The following is an 11,260-nucleotide window of genomic DNA, read 5'->3' as shown; positions in this document are numbered from 1 at the left end:
ACAAACAATTTAGTATAAATAAATTTAATTATAATAAATGGAAGCACCAATTATACTTTAAGATGTCACACCTTAGGAAGCAGATGAATATATTTATATAATGAAAGAAATTATACAAAGTGAATGGGTTCTGCTATTATTTAGCTATTTAGGACAAAATCTTTATCATATTTACTGTGCAGGAGGTGAAAATATAATTCATCATTGTTTTATCTTTGGAGATTATTATATTTGTAAATATATAACACATTTAATTGGAATCATTAAAGAATATCCCAAATTAATATTAACAAGAATAATAAAGTTATTCCAAAAAGTTTGATACAGTTACAATAGATTCATAAAAAAATTAAAGAATAAACAAAAACTTTCTTTGTTCTTATTTTATGTTATTTTTATTTTATCCATATAAACCTAAACATTTAATTTAAATTTACTTTTATTTCTATTTCTTTCTTCTAAACATTAATTAGAACAGTATCTTCTACATTTTCGAATTTAAAAATATTTCTAGTCTTTCCTTGATATACTTCAATAATAATACTGGAAATAATTAGCTCTCATTCTTGTTGTGTAGTTTCTAAGCCTTTACAATCTTTCATTTTTATATTTCCTAACAATTTTCCCATTTTTATGTTTTCGATTATTTGTTTACCTTTTTCTTTACACAATAAACTCCTTGTTTTCGAAAATTGGCTGTGTTTTTAAATAAACTGCTCTAGAAAATTAGTGTCCTTTTAAAAGTAGAAAAATAAGCTTCTATTTACAGAACTGACTCTTCTTTAGTATAATAAAAAATTCCATAAACAATATGTACTTGTTTTTACATTATGTTCACACTGAATGGCCACATATGTAAACATGTTTTTATAGTTCACAATAAAAGCTTAATTTTATAAACTCTACTTGTTGTAAATTTGTCCATCATTGTTTAAAATAATTTTTTATTACTTCCTCCTTTTTTATATTTTTGGTTCCTTAATTACAACATTTTTGTATTCGTCTTTTAAGGATATATTATTACACAAATATTCTAGATTTCTTTCTTGTATACTTGAATTTTCTAATTCAAGTTCTTTTCTTTAGCGGGCTGTAAATATACTACATTAAGCGGGTTTTATTTCTTTAATAGACAATGGGACAAGTTTATGCGAAATATATGTTTTTTAGTTGCAAATGGAATAATAATATTATTTGTTTTTATTAATCCTAATTCTTCAGTATATATTTTTTTGTTATGGCTCAAGACAAACTACTATATTTAAAAAAGATCTATCTCTTGATTCTATAAATGAGCTCATTTTATAGAAATAATTTATCTCTTTGAATTATTTGTACATAATTAATAGGCAAATAATTAAAATTAAAATAAGATAAAACAGCTTTAACTAATTTCTCTCTTTCTTTGTTATTATATTTTTTAGTTTTCATTTGTATTGAGTTTTTTTTAATTTCTTGTTACCCCAATAAACATATTGTTATATATATTACTAAAATACTGTGACAACTATTTTGCAATGAATCTGTTAATTGTTTCCACTCTTTAAATAATGTACAGAAAAAAAGAAGCTATTTCAGAATATTTGCTATTATTTTTTATTAATTCTAAACATTCTGTTAATGGATAGAATTCTAGTTCTTCTTGAAATATGGATTATTATAATTACAAATTGTTGCTTCTAATTTTGTAACTCCATTTTCTTTACTTAACTAAGAAGAAAATGTTTCTTTTAATCTTTTATGTAGATGATTTAAAAGTGTGTTATTGTTTGAAAAGTTGTTCATTAATTCCAGGACTTGTTAAATAATAATTACATTTACAGAAGGATTTATTGTAGAATTAGAATTTATCCAAGTTAACAACGTTTTCCAACAGTACTATTGTTATTAACTATTACATTACAATCTTTTTATAGTCTCCTTGTATTCATAAGTTAATCTTTTTTGTTAAATATTCTATGGAAAATACCTGCAAAATCTTTTTTATATCTAAATCCGCAAATAATATTGTCCTTTCATAAGTTTTTTTAAAATACTGGTATTTCTTTTAACAATAGAGCCAATTTTACATCTGATTATTGTATTCTATAAGGAACAGCAACATAAACGTTTTTATGGTTCTGTAATCAGTATAAATTCTTCTGATTTTTTCTCCTTCTGTGTAATTAATGTCGCTAATGTTTGTAATATGACTACTAATATCTGAATTTTCTGAAAGTAGACATAAGCGAAATATTGTATTAGTTATCTTTTTTAATTCCCAAGTAGTTCAGTTATAGAATATTTCTTTTTATTTGTAGTACACATTTTACTTTCAGCTACCATTTATATAGAAAATATTTTAATAACATTTGTGTGAAAGTAGTTAAATTTACATATGTGAAAATATTTAAAAAACTTATATATTTTTTATAAAGTAGTTGAAACTGGATTAGTTGAAACCATAATGATGTGATTTTCACACCTATCTGAATATTTGAGTACTAGACACGGAATTAAATATCCTTGGAACTGAATAATGAATTTAAAATTATTTGAAATTAATTACATCTTGGGATTTTCAATTTTGTGAAGGAGGCAATACTAAGCTGAGAATTAAGCAAATGAAGAAAATTACAAATTATGGCAATGAATTTTGTGATCTACAATTTTTGCTTTAAATTTTTTACGTATATTTTCTGATTTTTCAAAATCTCTCTTTAAATCACAGTCATCTCATGGACAATGGCCATTCCCCATGATCATTTCGTGTTACATGACCATCTCTCCAACACTGAATTTCACATGACAAAATGAAATTTCTTTAAATTAATTCTAGTGTGCCCAAAATGTCCATATGAATAAAATTTTATTTAATCTTATTAACATTATTTCTGCATTAATTTTTATGAGAATTAGGAATGACCTATAATTTTTCAGTGTGCTCAAAACTGATGTGAATTTTCATACATAGTAGTAAGTGAGTACATTGAGAGCAGGTGGCATGGTATCACTGCCTGCCCTTTTACACATTAAAATAATAAATTATATTATATTATGTTACATTATAATTTATCTAATTAATTCATAAATAGTATGCGCAATAAGAACATGCCAACTGCACTCAATGCACCCACTCAGTAATTGCGCTCCTCTGACCTAGCTCATTAGAGAGGGTGTTCCACAGTTGCCCTAGCCAGCATGTTCTGTAGATTAGTTGTTCCCAACCTTTCTTAGACCATTACCCCCAACCCTCTCTGTTACCTCCTCTTCCTGCACATTATCACCAAATTGGCACCTAACTAAACTGTAGAATTAAAGACGCCTCTTGGACATTTACTTTCTAAATGATGAAAGATGAATGACATATAGCTTGTGTGAGTGCATGCATGCGTCTGTGCATGCATCTGTGTGTGTGTATGTGTGTGTGTGTGTGTGTGTGTGTGTGTGTGTGTGTGTGTGTTTGTGTGTATTAGAATAAATGACAAAGGAATTCGTGGTGCAGCACAGGTGCTATGCTAATGTCCTTCTCAGGTAAGAAAGCTAACTATCCACAGTGAAAGTACACACTTGTTATAAAACATACTTCCCTTGCATTGCTTCTCTCCATCATGTCACTTGCTTGTGTAGTTACCATTGTGTAGTGCTGGCAATTAATTCAACTATCTGTTTCGAAGTGGGTAATGAAGCAATTTCTGGATTACTGCAGGTGCTATCCACAAATTGGAGAAGACATTTTCTAGATATATTTAGCATCTGTTACATATCTGTCTCACTTTCATCATCATTATGTATGGGAGGAAGCACAATATATGTGTGTGTAATGTGTGGACTATGTGAGAAACCTGTAAACCCCACCACATTAATGCTACTACCTGAGAAAAAGTAATTAATAACAACATATATAATCAATGTCCGCCATTCGTGGTCTCGCAGTAGCATTCTCGCTTCCCGAGCACAGGGTCCCGGGTTCGATTCCCGGCGGGGTCAGGGATTTTTCCTGCCTCGAGATGACTGGGTGTTGCTGTGTCATCTTCATCATCATCATTTATCCCCATCACGGTCGGAGGAAGCCAATGGCAAACCACCTCCACTAGGACCTTTCCTAGTGAAACGGTGCGGGTCTCCCGCATCGTTCCCCTACACTCTGTAAAGAAGCATGGGACTTCAATTCATTTCCATTTTATATAATCAATACTAGTGTCTTACAAAACTGTGAAAATAGTAATTACTTTTAAACAATAATTTAGTTTCCTGACTGAAACAAAATCAAATCGTTTAACTCTTTAATTTCATTTTACTCCTAAGGGCATAATTACTCCCAGGTTGGGAACCTCTGCTCTAGGTCAAGGGGGCTCATGTGATAGTTTGAATGAGAGACAAGTTAGGGGTATCAGGTATTTTTAATATTTTGGAAAATGAATGGTTGTTAGTAAGTAGTCATAAAAGGTTTCCAGTTCCAAACCTGTTAAAAACCTACATAATGAGTTTTAACTCACATTCTTGAAATAAAAACACCTGACTAGGGTATATTTTTCCTTCTCCTAAGAGTCAGGGGTGAGATCTACGGTACCCCTGTTGACCCTGGATATCAGTGTCCATGCTTCAGATCACCCACTCAATGAAAACTGGAATTTCACCATATTTGCATGTGCAGATATGATTCTTGTATCACAATTAGTGACGACCTTTGGAGCACCAAGATGAGAGGGATGACAGGGAACCCAGTTGGAAGATTTGTATGTAATATGTTTCACTGTTAGTAGTGAAAACTGACAAGGGTTGAAGTGTATGAGGCAAAGGATGGAAGAGGAGGCCATCAGATGGTAAGTTGCTTGTGTAGAAAAATGTTCTTGAGATGTCCATGTGTAGAATGCTATTGTTGTATGCTGATACATTATTCTAACTCTGCTTATCCAGAACTTTTATGAAGTTGCTCTGTATTTTTACTGTGTTCATTATAATGAACCAATTCCCAAAAATACATCATGCAGACTGAAACTATCATTGTTGTCGTCATCACCCCCTTGCAAGGATTAGATGTTGTAATCACAAGATCCAATCTGTGTCATCCATCCACCAGTCCATCTCCAATGACGGCTGCCTTGTTCTTTGTTTCCAGTCTGCTGATAATTGATAATTTTTTTGGCATTCTGTTTTCTGACATTCTGTCAATAGGAGCCATCCATTTCATTCTGTTCTCTTCTGTCCTGTCATTAACTGAATTTTTTTTTAATCTTATCTTATTGTTTCATTTCTTATTTTATCCATTTTATTACAGCCTCTTACAAATCTCATTAACTTCATCTCTACTGTTTATTACTGTCAGCAATTCTTCTTTTTCTTTCTAATGTTCTTCCAGTTGTTCCATTAGCACATAACAGCTTATTTATCGGTACATTAGCTGCTATTTTCATTTTTAAGTGTATTTCATCTTCACACTTCTATGCATAATGAAATAAAGTAGGTGAAAGACCACACCCTTGTCTAACACTTTGATTTATTAAAATTTCTTGTCATTTTCAAACCTGAACTTGTAATTATTTTTGTGTTTGCAGATAGATGGCTTATAGTACTAACAAAATGCTTAGAAAAGCGTTTTATTTCCAATATTACCCGCAAAACGTGTCTTTTTATCTTACCAAAGGCATTCTCAAAACCAATAAATACTAAATGCGTTTGTAAGCCAAATTCCTCATTTTTTCAGTAATTTGCCTTATTATAAATACATTATCATTACATGTAAGTCCCTTTCTCAAGCCTGATTTTTCTTATGATGTTATTGCACCAGCGATAGTTTGTAACCTTTGTTTGAGAATTTTCCTGTACCTTCTGCACTCAGGATTTAGTAAACTTTTTCCTCTATATTTTCCTGTGCTTTGCTATTGCCTTTTTTAAATATAGAAACTATTTCAGCTGTGTTCCATTCTTCAGGTACAAAACTTTTCATCCAATACACGTTTATAAATGGTGGAAGTAGAATTCTAAAATGATTCCTCCATACTTGATTAATTCAGTATTAATGCCATCTAGGCCAGCAGTTTTTTTGCTATGTTTAAGGCTGATCTACAGAGTTATTACCAGGTTTTATAGAGCAACTTCCTCCACTACATTCATCATACTATAAATTTAGGTAATGGTACATCCATTGACTTACGTTATTATATTAATTCTGCAGTATCTCTCTCCATTTTATTTATATGCTCCATAAGCTTAAACGCTATATTCTGCTTCTATGAACGTTATGTTCGACATTAACAATGAATCTTTCATAGGATTCACTATAGCATCTTTTTATTAAACTCTTTGTTATATTTTTGCTGTTGATATATTTCCCAGGGTTCATTTGATCTAGTTTGTAAATAGGCGTTATAGTACTTTGCTTTTCTTTAATATTGTTTGCTATTTCTGTATTCCATAATTTCACATCCTTTTCCAGTTTGGTACTTTACTTTTCCCTAGGAAACTGTCCCTCCCTAGGGAATTATCTTCCACATATTGTTCACAGAGAAAGGGTATTAAGTTTTCTTTTACAGAAGCAGCGGTCAATCTTCTAAAGATGTTGTCTCCCCAAACAGAAATTTTGTAAGCGTAGGTGATGACCTTGCCACAGCAAACACTGTGTCTTTAAGAGTTAACCATCACTGATAAAGTTAAGACATTGTTTCATTTACTTATTTCCAAACTTAGTTTCTTGTGTATAGAAAATTTCTGAATTTTGTAAAAAATTTGAATTATATTTCTACAATTTTTTATTTCTACAATCAGCAGATACGTTTGTAACGAAAGAAGTAAATATATCACGAGCTATAAAAATAGCAAATACTATAGAGTCTCGAAAATTTGGCTTCGGTGTACAAAGCCCTTCACAGTTTATAAAAATGACGCTTTCTGCATCCATATGCACGCAGGTATCTGCCTCGATTCCCCTATGCAGCCTGCAAATCTCTGTAACATCACGAAAAGTCAAGATTTTTTTCTGTACTATGTGCATCATTTCAAGTTAACCTGTAAATAAGTAAAAAATGATAACTTTCTTAAAATGTTATAATATTTTTATTCTGAGATTTGTTTTTCTGTAGTCAGTTTTGAAACTTACACCGCAGTTCATTAAGATACTTGCTATATTAAAAGGACAGGATTTTAATGAGCCCCAGTGTTCACTTTAAAACTGATTACTGAAAACGAAATCTAAGAATAGAAACATTCTACACATTTTAAGCGATCCCCATGAACTGTTGGTGAGGTGACTTGCATGCCTCAGCAATAATGGTAGCTGTTCTGTAGGAGGGATTTCTGTTGAGAGGCTACACAAACGTGTGGTCCCTGAAGAGGGGCAGCAGCCTTTTCAGTAGTCTAAATGCTTGGCTGATCTGGCCTTGTAACATCAACGAAAACAGTCTTGCTGTGCGTTCTGTGCCATACTGAAAACAGGGAGAAACTACAGCCGTAATTTTTCCCAAGGACATGCTGCTCTACCGTATGTTTAAATAAATAGTCTCCAATTTGGATCTCCAAACGGGCACTACTGAGGAGAAATTTGTGAACAAAACTGGCATTCTACAGATCGGAATGTGGAATGTTACATCCCTTAATCGGTTAGGTAGGTTAGAAAATTTAAAAAGGGAAACGGATGGGTTGAAGCTAGATATAGTGGGAATTTAGTGAAGGTCGGATGCAGGAATTCTGGTCAGGTGAATACAGGGCTACATATACAAAATCATACAGTGGTAACACAGGAGTAGGTTCAATAATAAATAAGAAAATCCGAATGCGGGTAAGCTACCATGAACAACATAGTGATCGCTTTATCGTGGCCAAAACAGACAGATAGCCAGAACCTACAATAATAGCGTAAGTTTATATGTCAAGTAGTTCCATCGATGGACAGATTGGAGAGATATTTGGTGGAATTATTGAGGTAGTTAAGGGAGAGGAAATTTTAATTGTGTAAGGGTATTGGAATTCAATACTAGCAAAAAGAAGAGAAGGAAAAACAGCAGGTTAATGTGGACCAGAGGAAAGAAATGAAAGAGGAGACCACCTGATAGAATTTTGCACAGAGCTTGATTTAATCTTTGCTCTCACGTGGTTTAAGAATCATGGAAGGCAGTTGTACATGTGGAAGAGACCTGGTGACACCGGAAGGTTTCAGATTGATTACATAACGGGAGGTCAGAGCTTTCGGAATCAGATTTTAAATTGTATGAGGTTTGCACGTGTATGTGTTGACTCTGACCACAAATGTAATGAGCGTTTGACATTGTTGGCCAGGAGGCTCCATCCGGGGAAGTTCGGCCACCGAGGTCAAGTCTTATTTCATTCGACGCCACAATAGGCGACTTGCCTGCCGGTGATGAGGATGAAATGATGGTTATGACAACACAACACCCAGTCCACGAGTGGAGAAAATCTCCAACTCGGCTAGGAATCGAACCCGGTCCCATAGCATGGGAGGCATGCACGTTACCACCCAGCTAAGCAGGCGGACACTCTGACCACAATTTAGTGGTTATGAAATGGTGATAAAAATGGAAGAAATTGCCATAAAGGTAGGAGCCAGGACGCGGATAAGCTGAAAGAACCAGAGGCTGGTTGATCTGGCTTTGCAACATCAACCAAAATGGCCTCGATTTCAGAGGAAGCATTAGGCAACAATTGACAAAGACAGGAGAAAGAACTACCGTAGAAGATGAAAGGGTAGCTTTAAGACATGAAATAGTGAAGGCAGGAGAGGGGCAGATAGGAAAAAGACATGTCTACTAGAAATTCTTGGGTAACACAGGAGATACTGAATTTCATCGATGGAAAGAGAAAATATAAAAATGCAGCAAACGAAGCAGGTGAAAAGGAAAACAAACGACTGTAAATTAAGATTGGTAGGAGATGAAAAATGGCTAAGCAAGAATGTCTAGAGGACAAATGTAACGATGTAGAGGCACGTGTCGTTAGGGGTAAGTAGATACCACCCACAGTAAAATTAAAGAGGCCTTTGGAGAAAAGAAAAGCAGCTGTACGAGTATCAAGAGCTCAGATGGGAAAACCAGTCCTCAGCAAGGAAGGAACAGCTGAAAGATGGAAGGACTATATTGAGTGTCTATACAAGGAAGATAAACTTGAAGACTATATTAGAAATTAAAGACAATGTAGATAAACATGACATGGGAGATACGATATTGCGAGAACAATTTGTCGGTGTACTGAAAAGCCTAAGTCGAAACAAGGCTCTGGGCGTATACGACGTTCCGTTATAATTACTGATAGCCTTGGGAGAGCCACCCACAACAAAAGTCTTTTATCTGGTGAGCAGTGTGTGTGAGACAGGGGAAATACCCTTTGGCTTCTATGAAGCATATAACAATTCCATTTCAAAAGGAAGAGGTTGCTGACAAGTTTAGTAAGTCATGGCTGCAAAATACTAACACGAATTCCTTACAGAAGAAAGAAAAGAGTGGCAGAAGCCGGCCTTGAAAAAGATAGGTCTGGATTCTGGGGAAATATAGGAATACGTGAGGCAATACTGACTGAACTTAAAAGATAAGTTAAGGAAAGGCAAACTTCCGTTTATAGCAGTTGTAGACTTAGAGAAAGCTTTTGAAATGTTGACTGGAATACTCTTTTAAATTCTGAAGGCAGCAGGGGTAAAATACATGGAGCAACTTGTGCAGAAACCAGACGGCAGTTTAAGAGTCGAAGGCCTAGAAAGGGAAGCAGTGGTTGAGAAGGGTGTGAGATGTTATTCAATCGGTACATTGCGCAAGCAGTAAAGCACACGAAAGAAAGATTTGGATTAGGAATTAAAGCCCAGGGAAAAGAAATAAAAACTTTGAGGTTTGCCGATGACACTGTAATTCGGTGAGACGCAGCTCAGGAGTTGGAAGAGCAGCTGAATGGAATGGACTTTGTCTTGAAAGGAGGATATAAGATGAACAACAACAATAGCAAAACAAGGATAATAGATTAGAATAAAGTTGAATTAAACCAGGTGATTCTGAGGGAATTACATTAGGAAATGAGACACTTTAAGCACTAGCTCAGTTTTGTTATTTGCACAGCAAAATAACTCATGATGGCCAAAGTAGAGATGATATAAAGCGTGGGCTGGCAACGGCAAAGAAAGCGTTTCTGAAGCTGGGAAATTTGTTAACATCGAAATCATATTTAAATGTTTGAAATCTTTTCTGAAAGCATTTGTATGGCACATAGCCATGGAAATGAAACGTGGATGATAAACAGTTTAGAAAAGAAGAAAATAGAAGCTTTTGAAATGTGGTCCTATAGAAGAATACAGAAGATTACATGGCTACCTCACATAAGTAATGAGGACGTAGACAACAGAACTGGGGAGAAAAGAAATTTGTGGCACAACTTGACTAACAGAAGGTATTGATGAGACATCGAGGACTTAAAAATTCAGTGTTGGAGGGAAGTGTGGAGAGTAAAAATCGTAGAGGGAGTCGAGGAGGTGAATACACTAAGTACGTTCAGAAGGATGTAGGTTGCAGTAGTCACTCAGAGGCAAAGAGGCTTGCATAGGATAGAGTGGCATGGGGAACTGTATCAAACCATTCTTCGGACTGAAGACAACAACAACAACATTAAGAGGTCAGAAGATTTCGACTGTAAAATTAATTCGTTGCGTTATTAAACTAGAAAGGAAGGCTATAGATTTTTTATTCACATCTTTCCACTCAGCAGGAACAACACGAGATGTTTAGTTCTCTCTGCTTTCGCTAAAAGCTTTTAAGGACCTGGGGAACTGCCTTAAATGGAAACGAATTGTTCATTCTTTTAGCAGATCACCATTCGTGGTGCAGTATAGTACTCGCCTCGGCGGGACATTTAATAAAATCGGAACGATGTACAGAAGATTAACATGGTCCCTACGCAAGGATGACATGCAAAATCGTGAAGCGAAAAAAAGTAATTAGAGTTGCTTCCTCTAGTTGGCATAATCAAGGGTTCGATTCGCGGCTGGGTTGGATGATTGTTTACTCGAAGGCTGGGTGTTTGTGTCGTCCAGATCATTTCATCCCGTCTTCATCGACACACAAGTCGACAAAGTGGCGTCAAATAGAAGTACTAGAACCACACTGCTGAAGAACCCCAGGCGGGATATCTCAGCCAGGGATGTCACCCTATCATTTCATTTCATTTCTTTCAATATTCTGTACTGGAATAAGATTTAGAATCCTATTTCTGTTATGATTATCGTCTTACGAAGAGCCGATGGAAAGGAATCTAATCTCTGTGGTGGTGGCGGGGGTGGGGCAACCAAATG

At 34.7% G+C, this 11,260-nt stretch overlaps 1 non-coding gene across 1 annotated transcript; it reads left to right on the top strand.

Moving 5' to 3' along the window:
* The first annotated feature begins 10,800 nt into the window (after nucleotides 1-10,800).
* Nucleotides 10,801-10,907, top strand: LOC126458761 (U6 spliceosomal RNA). Its single transcript, XR_007585728.1, has one exon. It is a non-coding gene; the product is annotated as a U6 spliceosomal RNA (small nuclear RNA).
* The last annotated feature ends 353 nt before the right edge of the window (nucleotides 10,908-11,260 follow it).

This window comes from Schistocerca serialis, chromosome 2 (assembly GCF_023864345.2).
Source record: "Schistocerca serialis cubense isolate TAMUIC-IGC-003099 chromosome 2, iqSchSeri2.2, whole genome shotgun sequence".
NCBI lineage: Eukaryota > Metazoa > Arthropoda > Insecta > Orthoptera > Acrididae > Schistocerca > Schistocerca serialis.
This window is presented reverse-complemented; position numbering and strand designations above follow the sequence as displayed.